Source organism: Hordeum vulgare, chromosome 3H, assembly GCF_904849725.1.
Source record: "Hordeum vulgare subsp. vulgare chromosome 3H, MorexV3_pseudomolecules_assembly, whole genome shotgun sequence".
Classification (NCBI taxonomy): domain Eukaryota; kingdom Viridiplantae; phylum Streptophyta; class Magnoliopsida; order Poales; family Poaceae; genus Hordeum; species Hordeum vulgare.
Window position 1 is genome coordinate 614,327,812 of NC_058520.1, and position 14,461 is coordinate 614,342,272.

Sequence of the window (14,461 nt, forward strand, 5' to 3'; positions counted from 1 at the left end):
TGATGATGTGTCTGAACGTCATAGCCACGCACTATTTGGTATGGTGCATACTATGATGTCACTTATCGAATTACCACTATCGTTTATGGGTTATGCATTAGAGACAACCGCACTCACTTTAAATAGGGCACCGCGTATTTCCGTTGAGATGACACAGTATAGACTGAGGTTTAGAGAAATCTAAACTGTCGTTTCTTAAAAGTTTGGGGCTTCGACACTTATGTGAAAAAGTTTCAGTCTGATAAGCTCGAACCCAAAGCGGATAAATGCATCTTCATAGGATATCCAAAACAGTTGGGTACATCTCCTATCTCAGATCCGAAAGCAAAGTGTTTGTTTCTAGAAACGGATCCTTTCTCGAGGAAAGGTTTCTCTCGAAAGAATTGAGTGGGAGAGTGGTAGAACTTGATGAGGTTATTGAACCATCACTTCAACCAATGTGTAGCAGGGCGCAGGAAGTTGTTCCTGTGGCGCCTACACCAATTGAAGTGGAAGCTGATGATGGTGATCATCGAGCATCAGCTCAAGTTACTACAAGCCTCGTAGGTTGACAAGGTCGCGTACTACTGCAGAGTAGTACGGTAACCCTGTCTTGGAGGAAATGTTGTTGAGCAACAGTGAACCTACGAGTTATGGAGAAAGCGATGGTGGGCCCAGATTCCGACAAATGGCTGGAAGCCATGAAATCCGAGAGGGGATCCATGTATGAAAACAAAGTGTAGAATTTGGAAGAACTGCTTGATGGTCATAAAACTATTGAGTAAAGATGGATCTTTGAAAGGAAGACAGACAATGATGGTGACAAGTCACTATTAAGAAAAGCTCGACTTGTCGCAAAGATGTTTTCGACAAGATCAAACAGTTGACTATGATGAGACTTTCTCACTCGTAGCGATGCTAAAGGTCTGTTAGAATTATGTTAGTTGTTGATGCATTATTTATGAAATATTGCATGTAGGATGTCAAAACATTGTTCCTCGACGGTTTCCTTGAGAAAACATTGTATGTGATACAACCAGAATGTTTTGTCGATCCTAAAGATACTAGCAAGTATGCAAGCTCCAGTGATCCTTCAATGAACTGGTGCAAGCATCTCGGAGTTGGAATATACACTTTGATGAGATGATCAAAGATTTTGGGTTTGCACAAGGTTTATGAGAAACTTGTATTTCCAAAGAAGTGAGTGGGAGCACTATAGAATTTCTGATAGGTATATGTGGTTGACATATTGTGGATCAGAAGTAATGTAGATTTTCTGTAAAGCATACAAGGTTGTTTGAAAGAAGTTTTCAAAGGAGTACCTGGATTACGCTACTTGAACATTGAGCATCAAAGATCTATGGAGATAGATCAAAAGCGCTTAATAGAAGTTTCAACAAGATGCATGCCTTGACAAGTTTTTGAAAGAGTTCAAAATAGATCAGCAAAGAAGGAGTTCTTGGTTGCGTTGTAAGGTGTGAATTTGAGTAAGACTCAAAACCCGACCACGGCAGAATAAAGAGAATAGACGAAGGTCGTCTTCTATGCCTTAGCCGTAGACTCTAAAGTATGCCATGCTGAGTACCGCACTTGATGTGTGCCTTGCAGCAAGTCTGTACAGAGAGTGATCCATGATTGAATCACTAGCAGCGGTCAAAATTTATCCTTAGTAACAAATGGACTAAGGAATTTTTCTCGATTATGGAGGTGGCTAAAGAGTTCGTCGTAAAGGGTTACGTCGATGCAAGCTTTGGCACTAATCCGAATAACTATGAGTAGTGAAACGGATTCGTATAGTAGAGTAGATATTTGGAGCATTTCCGAATAGCACGTAGTAGCAGCATCTATAAGATGACATAAAGATTTGTAAAGAACGCATGAGTTTGAAAGTTTCAGAACCGTTGACTAAAACCTCTCTCACGAGCAAGACGTGACCAGACCCCAGAACTATATGGGTGTTGGATTCGTTGAAATCACATGGTGATGTGAACTAGATTATTGACTCTAGTGCAAGTGGGAGACTGTTGGAAATATGCCCTAGAGGCAATAATAAATTAGTTATTATTATATTTCTTAGTTCATGATAATCATTTATTATCCATGCTATAATTGTATTGATTGGAAACACAATACTTGTGTGGATACATAGACAAAACACTGTCCCTAGTAAGCCTCTAGTTGACTAGCTCGTTGATCAAAGATGGTCAAGGTTTCCTGGCCATAGGCAAGTGTTGTCACTTGATAACGGGATCACATCATTAGGAGAATCATGTGATGGACTAGACCCAAACTAATAGACATAGCATGTTGATCGTGTCATTTTGTTGCTACTGTTTTCTGCGTGTCAAGTATTTGTTCCTATGACCATGAGATCATATAACTCACGGACACCGGAGGAATGCTTTGTGTGTATCAAACGTCGCAACGTAACTGGGTGACTATAAATATGCTCTACAGGTATCTCCGAAGGTGTTCGTTGAGTTAGTATGGATCAAGACTGGGATTTGTCACTCCGTGTGACGGAGAGGTATCTCGGGGCCCACTCGGTAATACAACATCACACACAAGCCTTGCAAGCAAAGTGACTTAGTGTAAGTTGCGGGATCTTGTATTACGGAACGAGTAAAGAGACTTGCCGGTAAACGAGATTGAAATAGGTATGCGGATACTGACGATCGAATCTCGGGCAAGTAACATACCGAAGGACAAAGGGAATGACATACGGGATTATATGAATCCTTGGCACTGAGGTTCAAACGATAAGATCTTCGTAGAATATGTAGGATCCAATATGGGCATCCAGGTCCCGCTATTGGATATTGACCGAGGAGTCACTCGGGTCATGTCTACATAGTTCTCGAACCCGCAGGGTCTGCACACTTAAGGTTCGACGTTGTTTTATGCGTATTTGAGTTATATGGTTGGTTACCGAATGTTGTTCGGAGTCCCGGATGAGATCCAGGACGTCACGAGGAGCTCCGGAATGGTCCGGAGGTAAAGATTGATATATAGGAAGTCCTGTTTTGGTCACCGGAAAAGTTTCGGGCTCATCGGTAGTATACCGGGAGTGCCGGGAGGGGTGCCGGGGACCATCGGGAGGGGTGTCACGCCCCAAGGGGTCTCATGGGCTATGGGAAGAGATAAACCAGCCCCTAGTGGGCTGGAATAAGTTCCCACTAAGGCCCATAAGGTTTGAGAAGGAAAAAACACAAGGTGGAAAGAGTTTCCAAGTGGGAAGGTCGAATCCTACTCCAAGTAGGATTGGAGCAGGACTCCTCCACCTCCAATTTCGGCCAAACCTTGAGGGTTTGAGGCTGCCTCTTCCATCCCCCTCCCTCCTATATATACTGAGGTATTAGGGCTGATTTGAGACGACTTTTCCACGGCAGCCCGACCACATACCTCCACGGTTTTTCCTCTAGATCGCGTTTCTGCGGAGCTCGGGCGGAGCCCTGCTGAGACAAGGTCATCACCAACCTCCGGAGCGCCGTCACGCTGCCGGAGAACTCTTCGTCTCTCTTGCTGGATCAAGAAGGCCGAGATCATCGTCGAGCTGTACGTGTGCTGAACGCGGAGGTGCCGTCCGTTCGGTACTAGATCGTGGGACTGATCGCGGGATTGTTCGCGGGGCGGATCGAGGGACGTGAGGACGTTCCACTACATCAACCGCGTTCACTAACGCTTCTGCTGTACGATCCACAAGGGTACGTAGATCACTCATCCCCTCTCGTAGATGGACATCACCATGATAGGTCTTCGTGCGCGTAGGAAAATTTTTGTTTCCCATGCGACGTTCCCCAACATATATATGGGGCTTTTAGGGCAGATTTGAGACGACTTTCTCACGGCTGCCCGACCACATACCTCCATAGTTTTTCCTCTAGATCGCGTTTCTGCGGAGCTCGGGCGGAGCCCTGCTGAGACGAGATCATCACCAACCTCTGGAGCGCCGTCACGCTGCTGGAGAACTCTTCTACCTCTCCGTCTCTCTTGCTGGATCAAGAAGGCCGAGATCATCGTCGAGCTGTACGTGTGCTGAACGCGGAGGTGCCGTCCGTTCGGTACTAGATCGTGGGACTGATCGCGGGATTGTTCGCGGGGCGGATCGAGGGACGTGAGGACGTTCCACTACATCAACCGCGTTCTCTAACGCTTCTGCTGTACGATCTACAAGGGTACGTAGATCACTCATGCCCTCTCGTAGATGGACATCACCATGATAGGTCTTTGTGCGCGTAAGAAAATTTTTGTTTCCCATGCGACGTTCCCCAACATATATTGCAACGTCCCCGTTAAGTGTTAACGGCAGGCCTCCTCTCTTTGCCGTCTGCCTCCCCCCTTTGCCATGTGGGGGCAGACGACAAAGAGGGGAGAGAGAGGGGGCAGATTCTCTCTTTGCCGTCTGCCTCCCCCCCTTTGCCATGTGGGGGCAGACGACAAAGAGGGGAGAGAGAGGGGGCAGATTCTCTCTTTGCCGTCTGCCTCCCCCCTTTGCCATGTGGGGGCAGACGGCAAAGAGGGGAGAGAGAGGGGGCAGATTCTCTCTTTGCCGTCTGCCTCCCCCTTTGCCATGTGGGGGCAGACGGCAAAGAGGGGAGAGAGAGGGGGCAGATTGCCCCTTTGCCGTCTGCCTCCACCCCTTTGCCATGTGTTGGCAGACGGCAAAGAGGGGAGAGAGAGGGGGCAGATTCTCTCTTTGCCGTCTGCCTCCCCCCCTTTGCCATGTGGGGGCAGACGACAAAGAGGGGAGAGAGAGGGGGCAGATTCCCCCTTTGCCGTGTGCCTCCACCCCTTTGCCATGTTTTGGCAGACGGCAAAGAGGGGAACCAGCCCCTTATTTATTTATTTTTTGTTATATCCAGCATTTTTAACAATAATCAGGATATATATATATATTTGACATAAATAAATTTCTTTCCGTACTCATAACCATATTAAAATAACTCTCATCCATAGTGCATACATATTATGGAAGTTACATCCGTACCAAACCATATATTACACCAGTTTCATCCTCGTGCATACAAACTTTCATATATTCATATACTACAATAGTTTCAATACAACCCATGGTACAAGAAATCATCTTCAAGCATTCCATCAACCAAGCTTCCCGTGAAGTGAAGGTAATCTGCAAAATGACAAATAAGAAAGTTAAAAAAAATACTAGATGAAGTAGTGTATATATAGGTTATTTCGGAGAGAAATTAGCTAAGTATAGACCATTTAGGAGCTAACTAAGCTAATTATGTCATTTAGGTGGAACCCTAGCTAACTATAGGATAAGAGAAAGAGAAGAAGAAGTAAAAGAAGGAGGAGGAGGAGGTGAAGGAGAAGGAAGAGGAGAAGAAGAAGAAAAAGGAGGAGGAGGAGGAGAAGGAGAAGGAAGAGGAGAAGAAGAAGAAGGAGAAGAAGGAGAAGAAGAAGGAGAAGAAGGAGAAGAAGAAGGAGAAGGAGCTCTCCTTCTCCTTCTTCTTCTCCTTCTTCTCCTTCTTCTCCTTCTTCTTCTTATCCTTTTGTCCCCTTCTTCTTCTCCTCCTCCCTCTCCTCCTTCTTCTTCTCCTTTTTCCTCTTCCTTCCTTTCATTTTCCTCTTTTTCTCTTCTTGTCCCCTCCTTCGGGCTAAATTGGCTAAGAATGCCTTTTTGGAGCTAATTATGTCATTTCGAGGATAATTAGCTAAGTATAGGTCATTTTTTATTAAATAGGCCATTTTGGAGCTAACTAAGCTAATTATGTCATTTCGTAGGATAATTAGCCAATTTAGCCTTTCTTGGATAAGTCTAAGCTACGTAGAAGAAGAGATAGAGAAGAAGAAGTAAAATAAGGAGGAGGAGGAGGAGGAGGAGGAGGAGGAGGAGAAGAAGGAAGAGGAGAAGAAGAAGAAAAGAAAAAGGAGAAGGAGAAGAAGAAGGAGAAGGCGAAGGAGGAAGAAGGAGGAAGAAGAAGGGGAAGGAGGAGCTCCTTCTCCTTCTCCTCCTTCTTCTCCTTCTTCTTCTCCTCCTCCCTCTCCTCCTTCTTAATCTCCTTTTTCCTCTTCCTTCCTTTCATTTTCCTCTTTTTCTCTTCTTGTCCCCTTCTTCGGGCTAAATTGGCTAAGAATCCCTTTTTGGATCTAATTATGTCATTTCGAGGATAATTACTAAGTATAGGTCATTTTTTATTAAATAGGCCATTTTGGAGCTAACTAAGCTAATTATGTCATTTCGTAGGATAATTAGCCAATTTAGCCTTTCTTGGATAAGTCTAAGCTACGTAGAAGAAGGGATAGAGAAGAAGAAGTAAAATAAGGAGGAGGAGGAGGAGGAGAAGAAGAAGGAAGAGGAGAAGAAGAAGAAAAGAAGAAGGAGAAGGAGGAAGAAGAAGGAGTAGGAGGAGCTCCTTCTCCTTCTCCTCCTTCTTCTCCTTCTTCTCCTTCTTCTTCTCCTCCTCCTTCTCCTCCTTCTTCTCCTTATTTTTCCTCTTCCCTCCTTTCATTTATCCTCTTTTTCTCTTCTTGTCCCCTTCTTCGGGCTAAATTGGCTAAGAATGCCTTTTTGGAGCTAATTATGTCATTTCGAGGATAATTAGCTAAGTATAGGTCATTTTTTATTAAATAGGCCATTTTGGAGCTAACTAAGCTAATTATGTCATTTCGTAGGACAATTAGCCAATTTAGCCTTTCTTGGATAAGTCTAAGCTACGTAGAAGAAGAGATAGAGAAGAAGAAGTAAAATAAGGAGGAGGAGGAGGAGGAGGAGAAGAATAAGGAAGAGGAGAAGAAGAAGAAAAGAAGAAGGAGAAGGAGAAGAAGAAGGAGAAGGAGAAGGAGGAAGAAGGAGGAAGAAGAAGGGGAAGGAGGAGCTCCTTCTCCTTCTCCTCCTTCTTCTCCTTCTTCTTCTCCTCCTCCCTCTCCTCCTTCTTCTTCTCCTTTTTCCTCTTCCTTCCTTTCATTTTCCTCTTTTTCTCTTCTTGTCCCCTTCTTCGGGCTAAATTGGCTAAGAATGCCTTTTTGGAGCTAATTATGTCATTTCGAGGATAATTAGCTAAGTATAGGTCATTTTTTATTAAATAGGCCATTTTGGAGCTAACTAAGCTAATTATGTCATTTCGTAGGATAATTAGCCAATTTAGCCTTTCTTGGATAAGTCTAAGCTACGTAGAAGAAGAGATAGAGAAGAAGAAGTAAAATAAGGAGGAGGAGGAGGAGGAGAAGAAGAAGGAAGAGGAGAAGAAGAAGAAAAGAAGAAGGAGAAGGAGAAGAAGAAGGAGAAGGAGAAGGAGGAAGAAGAAGGAGTAGGAGGAGCTCCTTCTCCTTCTCCTCCTTCTTCTCCTTCTTCTCCATCTTCTTCTCCTCCTCCCTCTCCTCCTTCTTCTCCTTATTTTTCCTCTTCCCTCCTTTCATTTTTCCTCTTTTTCTCTTCTTGTCCCCTTCTTCTGGCTAAATTGGCTAAGAATGCCTTTTTGGAGCTAATTATGTCATTTCGAGGATAATTAGCTAAGTATAGGTCATTTTTTATTAAATAGGCCATTTTGGAGCTAACTAAGCTAATTATGTCATTTCATAGGATAATTAGCCAATTTAGCCTTTCTTGGATAAGTCTAAGCTACGTAGAAGAAGAGATAGAGAAGAAGAAGTAAAATAAGGAGGAGGAGGCGGAGGAGAAGAAGAAGGAAGAGGAGAAGAAGAAGAAAAGAAGAAGGAGAAGGAGAAGAAGAAGGAGAAGGAGAAGGAGGAAGAAGGAGGAAGAAGAAGAGGAAGGAGGAGCTCCTTCTCCTTCTCCTCCTTCTTCTCCTTCTTCTTCTCCTCCTCCCTCTCCTCCTTCTTCTTCTCCTTTTTCCTCTTCCATCCTTTCATTTTCCTCTTTTTCTCTTCTTGTCCCCTTCTTCGGGCTAAATTGGCTAAGAATGCCTTTTTGGAGCTAATTATGTCATTTCGAGGATAATTAGCTAAGTATAGGTCATTTTTTATTAAATAGGCCATTTTGGAGCTAACTAAGCTAATTATGTCATTTCGTAGGATAATTAGCCAATTTAGCCTTTCTTGGATAAGTCTAAGCTACCTAGAAGAAGAGATAGAGAAGAAGTAAAATAAGGAGGAGGAGGAGGAGGAGGAGGAGGAGAAGAAGGAAGAGGAGAAGAAGAAGAAAAGAAGAAGGAGAAGGAGAAGAAGAAGGAGAAGGAGAAGGAGGAAGAAGGAGGAAGAAGAAGGGGAAGGAGGAGCTCCTTCTCCTTCTTCTCCTTCTTCTCCTTCTTCTTCTCCTCCTCCCTCTCCTCCTTCTTCTTCTCCTCATTTTTCCTCTTCCTTCCTTTCATTTTCCTCTTTTTCTCTTCTTGTCCCCTTCTTCGGGCTAAATTGGCTAAGAATGCCTTTTTGGAGCTAATTATGTCGTTTCGAGGATAATTAGCTAAGTATAGGTCATTTTTTATTAAATAGGCCATTTTGGAGCTAACTAAGCTAATTATGTCATTTCGTAGGATAATTAGCCAATTTAGCCTTTCTTGGATGAGTCTAAGCTACGTAGAAGAAGAGATAGAGAAGAAGAAGTAAAATAAGGAGGAGGAGGAGGAGGAGAAGAAGAAGGAAGAGGAGAAGAAGAAGAAAAGAAGAAGGAGAAGGAGAAGAAGAAGGAGAAGGAGAAGGAGGAAGAAGAAGGAGTAGGAGGAGCTCCTTCTCCTTCTCCTCCTTCTTCTCCTTATTCTCCTTCTTCTTCTCCTCCTCCCTCTTCTCCTTATTTTTCCTCTTCCCTCCTTTCATTTTTCCTCTTTTTCTCTTCTTGTCCCCTTCTTCTGGCTAAATTGGCTAAGAATGCCTTTTTGGAGCTAATTATGTCATTTCGAGGATAATTAGCTAAGTATAGGTCATTTTTTATTAAATAGGCCATTTTGGAGCTAACTAAGCTAATTATGTCATTTCGTAGGATAATTAGCCAATTTAGCCTTTCTTGGATAAGTCTAAGCTACGTAGAAGAAGAGATAGAGAAGAAGAAGTAAAATAAGGAGGAGGAGGAGAAGAAGAAGGAAGAGGAGAAGAAGAAGAAAAGAAAAAGGAGAAGGAGAAGAAGAAGGAGAAGGAGAAGGAGGAAGAAGGAGGAAGAAGAAGGGGAAGGAGGAGCTCCTTCTCCTTCTCCTCCTTCTTCTCCTTCTTCTTCTCCTCCTCCCTCTCCTCCTTCTTAATCTCCTTTTTCCTCTTCCTTCCTTTCATTTTCCTCTTTTTCTCTTCTTGTCCCCTTCTTCGGGCTAAATTGGCTAAGAATCCCTTTTTGGAGCTAATTATGTCATTTCGAGGATAATTACTAAGTATAGGTCATTTTTTATTAAATAGGCCATTTTGGAGCTAACTAAGCTAATTATGTCATTTCGTAGGATAATTAGCCAATTTAGCCTTTCTTGGATAAGTCTAAGCTACGTAGAAGAAGGGATAGAGAAGAAGAAGTAAAATAAGGAGGAGGAGGAGGAGGAGAAGAAGAAGGAAGAGGAGAAGAAGAAGAAAAGAAGAAGGAGCAGGAGAAGAAGAAGGAGAAGGAGAAGGAGGAAGAAGAAGGAGTAGGAGGAGCTCCTTCTCCTTCTCCTCCTTCTTCTCCTTCTTCTCCTTCTTCTTCTCCTCCTCCCTCTCCTCCTTCTTCTCCTTATTTTTCCTCTTCCCTCCTTTCATTTTTCCTCTTTTTCTCTTCTTGTCCCCTTCTTCGGGCTAAATTGGCTAAGAATGCCTTTTTGGAGCTAATTATGTCATTTCGAGGATAATTAGCTAAGTATAGGTCATTTTTTATTAAATAGACCATTTTGGAGCTAACTAAGCTAATTATGTCATTTCGTAGGACAATTAGCCAATTTAGCCTTTCTTGGATAAGTCTAAGCTACGTAGAAGAAGAGATAGAGAAGAAGAAGTAAAATAAGGAGGAGGAGGAGGAGAAGAAGAAGGAAGAGGAGAAGAAGAAGAAAAGAAGAAGGAGAAGGAGAAGAAGAAGGAGAAGGAGAAGGAGGAAGAAGGAGGAAGAAGAAGAGGAAGGAGGAGCTCCTTCTCCTTCTCCTCCTTCTTCTCCTTCTTCTTCTCCTCCTCCCTCTCCTCCTTCTTCTTCTCCTTTTTCCTCTTCCATCCTTTCATTTTCCTCTTTTTCTCTTCTTGTCCCCTTCTTCGGGCTAAATTGGCTAAGAATGCCTTTTTGGAGCTAATTATGTCATTTCGAGGATAATTAGCTAAGTATAGGTCATTTTTTATTAAATAGGCCATTTTGGAGCTAACTAAGCTAATTATGTCATTTCGTAGGATAATTAGCCAATTTAGCCTTTCTTGGATAAGTCTAAGCTACGTAGAAGAAGAGATAGAGAAGAAGAAGTAAAATAAGGAGGAGGAGGAGGAGGAGAAGAAGAAGGAAGAGGAGAAGAAGAAGAAAAGAAGAAGGAGAAGGAGAAGAAGAAGGAGAAGGAGAAGGAGGAAGAAGGAGGAAGAAGAAGAGGAAGGAGGAGCTCCTTCTCCTTCTCCTCCTTCTTCTCCTTCTTCTTCTCCTCCTCCCTCTCCTCCTTCTTCTTCTCCTTTTTCCTCATCCATCCTTTCATTTTCCTCTTTTTCTCTTCTTGTCCCCTTCTTCGGGCTAAATTGGCTAAGAATGCCTTTTTGGAGCTAATTATGTCATTTCGAGGATAATTAGCTAAGTATAGGTCATTTTTTATTAAATAGGCCATTTTGGAGCTAACTAAGCTAATTATGTCATTAGGTAGGATAATTAGCCAATTTAGCCTTTCTTGGATAAGTCTAAGCAACCTAGAAGAAGAGATAGAGAAGAAGTAAAATAAGGAGGAGGAGGAGGAGGAGGAGGAGGAGAAGAAGGAAGAGGAGAAGAAGAAGAAAAGAAGAAGGAGAAGGAGAAGAAGAAGGAGAAGGAGAAGGAGGAAGAACGAGGAAGAAGAAGGGGAAGGAGGAGCTCCTTCTCCTTCTTCTCCTTCTTCTCCTTCTTCTTCTCCTCCTCCCTCTCCTCCTTCTTCTTCTCCTCATTTTTCCTCTTCCTTCCTTTCATTTTCCTCTTTTTCTCTTCTTGTCCCCTTCTTCGGGCTAAATTGGCTAAGAATGCCTTTTTGGAGCAAATTATGTCGTTTCGAGGATAATTAGCTAAGTATAGGTCATTTTTTATTAAATAGGCCATTTTGGAGCTAACTAAGCTAATTATGTCATTTCTTAGGATAATTAGCCAATTTAGCCTTTCTTGGATGAGTCTAAGCTACGTAGAAGAAGAGATAGAGAAGAAGAAGTAAAATAAGGAGGAGGAGGAGGAGGAGAAGAAGAAGGAAGAGGAGAAGAAGAAGAAAAGAAGAAGGAGAAGGTGAAGAAGAAGGAGAAGGAGAAGGAGGAAGAAGAAGGAGTAGGAGGAGCTCCTTCTCCTTCTCCTCCTTCTTCTCCTTATTCTCATTCTTCTTCTCCTCCTCCCTCTTCTCCTTATTTTTCCTCTTCCCTCCTTTCATTTTTCCTCTTTTTCTCTTCTTGTCCCCTTCTTCTGGCTAAATTGGCTAAGAATGCCTTTTTGGAGCTAATTATGTCATTTCGAGGATAATTAGCTAAGTATAGGTCATTTTTTTATTAAATAGGCCATTTTGGAGCTAACTAAGCTAATTATGTCATTTCGTAGGATAATTAGCCAATTTAGCCTTTCTTGGATAAGTCTAAGCTACGTAGAAGAAGAGATAGAGAAGAAGAAGTAAAATAAGGAGGAGGAGGAGAAGAAGAAGGAAGAGGAGAAGAAGAAGAAAAGAAAAAGGAGAAGGAGAAGAAGAAGGAGAAGGAGAAGGAGGAAGAAGGAGGAAGAAGAAGGGGAAGGAGGAGCTCCTTCTCCTTCTCCTCCTTCTTCTCCTTCTTCTTCTCCTCCTCCCTCTCCTCCTTCTTAATCTCCTTTTTCCTCTTCCTTCCTTTCATTTTCCTCTTTTTCTCTTCTTGTCCCCTTCTTCGGGCTAAATTGGCTAAGAATCCCTTTTTGGAGCTAATTATGTCATTTCGAGGATAATTACTAAGTATAGGTCATTTTTTATTAAATAGGCCATTTTGGAGCTAACTAAGCTAATTATGTCATTTCGTAGGATAATTAGCCAATTTAGCCTTTCTTGGATAAGTCTAAGCTACGTAGAAGAAGGGATAGAGAAGAAGAAGTAAAATAAGGAGGAGGAGGAGGAGGAGAAGAAGAAGGAAGAGGAGAAGAAGAAGAAAAGAAGAAGGAGAAGGAGAAGAAGAAGGAGAAGGAGAAGGAGGAAGAAGAAGGAGTAGGAGGAGCTCCTTCTCCTTCTCCTCCTTCTTCTCCTTCTTCTCCTTCTTCTTCTCCTCCTCCCTCTCCTCCTTCTTCTCCTTATTTTTCCTCTTCCCTCCTTTCATTTTTCCTCTTTTTCTCTTCTTGTCCCCTTCTTCGGGCTAAATTGGCTAAGAATGCCTTTTTGGAGCTAATTATTACATTTCGAGGATAATTAGCTAAGTATAGGTCATTTTTTATTAAATAGACCATTTTGGAGCTAACTAAGCTAATTATGTCATTTCGTAGGACAATTAGCCAATTTAGCCTTTCTTGGATAAGTCTAAGCTACGTAGAAGAAGAGATAGAGAAGAAGAAGTAAAATAAGGAGGAGGAGGAGGAGGAGGAGGAGAAGAAGAAGGAAGAGGAGAAGAAGAAGAAAATAAGAAGGAGAAGGAGAAGAAGAAGGAGAAGGAGAAGGAGGAAGAAGGAGGAAGAAGAAGGGGAAGGAGGAGCTCCTTCTCCTTTTCCTCCTTCTTCTCCTTCTTCTTCTCCTCCTCCCTCTCCTCCTTCTTCTTCTCCTTTTTCCTCTTCCTTCCTTTCATTTTCCTCTTTTTCTCTTCTTGTCCCCTTCTTCGGGCTAAATTGGCTAAGAATGCCTTTTTGGAGCTAATTATGTCATTTCGAGGATAATTATCTAAGTATAGGTCATTTTTTATTAAATAGGCCATTTTGGAGCTAACTAAGCTAATTATGTCATTTCGTAGGATAATTAGCCAATTTAGCCTTTCTTGGATAAGTCTAAGCTACGTAGAAGAAGAGATAGAGAAGAAGAAGTAAAATAAGGAGGAGGAGGAGGAGGAGAAGAAGAAGGAAGAGGAGAAGAAGAAGAAAAGAAGGAGAAGGAGAAGAAGAAGGAGAAGGAGAAGGAGGAAGAAGAAGGAGTAGGAGGAGCTCCTTCTCCTTCTCCTCCTTCTTCTCCTTCTTCTCCTTCTTGTTCTCCTCCTCCCTCTCCTCCTTCTTCTCCTTATTTTTCCTCTTCCCTCCTTTCATTTTTCCTCTTTTTCTCTTCTTGTCCCCTTCTTCTGGCTAAATTAGCTAAGAATGCCTTTTTGGAGCTAATTATGTCATTTCGAGGATAATTAGCTAAGTATAGGTCATTTTTTATTAAATAGGCCATTTTGGAGCTAACTAAGCTAATTATGTCATTTCGTAGGATAATTAGCCAATTTAGCCTTTCTTGGATAAGTCTAAGCTACGTAGAAGAAGAGATAGAGAAGAAGAAGTAAAATAAGGAGGAGGAGGAGGAGAAGAAGAAGGAAGAGGAGAAGAAGAAGAAAAGAAGAAGGAGAAGGAGAAGAAGAAGGAGAAGGAGAAGGAGGAAGAAGGAGGAAGAAGAAGGGGAACGAGGAGCTCCTTCTCCTTCTCCTCCTTCTTCTCCTTCTTCTTCTCCTCCTCCCTCTCCTCCTTCTTCTTCTCCTTTTTCCTCTTCCTTCCTTTCATTTTCCTCTTTTTCTCTTCTTGTCCCCTTCTTCGGGCTAAATTGGCTAAGAATGCCTTTTTGGAGCTAATTATGTCATTTCGAGGATAATTAGCTAAGTATAGGTCATTTTTTATTAAATAGGCCATTTTGGAGCTAACTAAGCTAATTATGTCATTTCGTAGGATAATTAGCCAATTTAGCCTTTCTTGGATAAGTCTAAGCTACGTAGAAGAAGAGATAGAGAAGAAGAAGTAAAATAAGGAGGAGAAGGAGGAGAAGGAGGAGAAGAAGAAGGAAGAGGAGAAGAAGAAGAAAAGAAGAAGGAGAAGGAGAAGAAGAAGGAGAAGGAGAAGGAGGAAGACGGAGGAAGAAGAAGGGGAAGGAGGAGCTCCTTCTCCTTCTTCTCCTTCTTCTCCTTCTTCTTCTCCTCCTCCCTCTCCTCCTTCTTCTTCTCCTCATTTTTCCTCTTCCTTCCTTTCATTTTCCTCTTTTTCTCTTCTTGTCCCCTTCTTCAGGCTAAATTGGCTAAGAATGCCTTTTTGGAGCTAATTATGTCATTTCGAGGATAATTAGCTAAGTATAGGTCATTTTTTATTAAATAGGCCATTTTGGAGCTAACTAAGCTAATTACGTCATTTCGTAGGATAATTAGCCAATTTAGCCTTTCTTGGATGAGTCTAAGCTACGTAGAAGAAGAGATAGAGAAGAAGAAGTAAAATAAGGAGGAGGAGGAGGAGGAGAAGAAGGAAGAGGAGAAGAAGAAGAAAAGAAGAAGGAGAAGGAGAAGGAGAAGGAGAAGGAGGAAGAAGGAG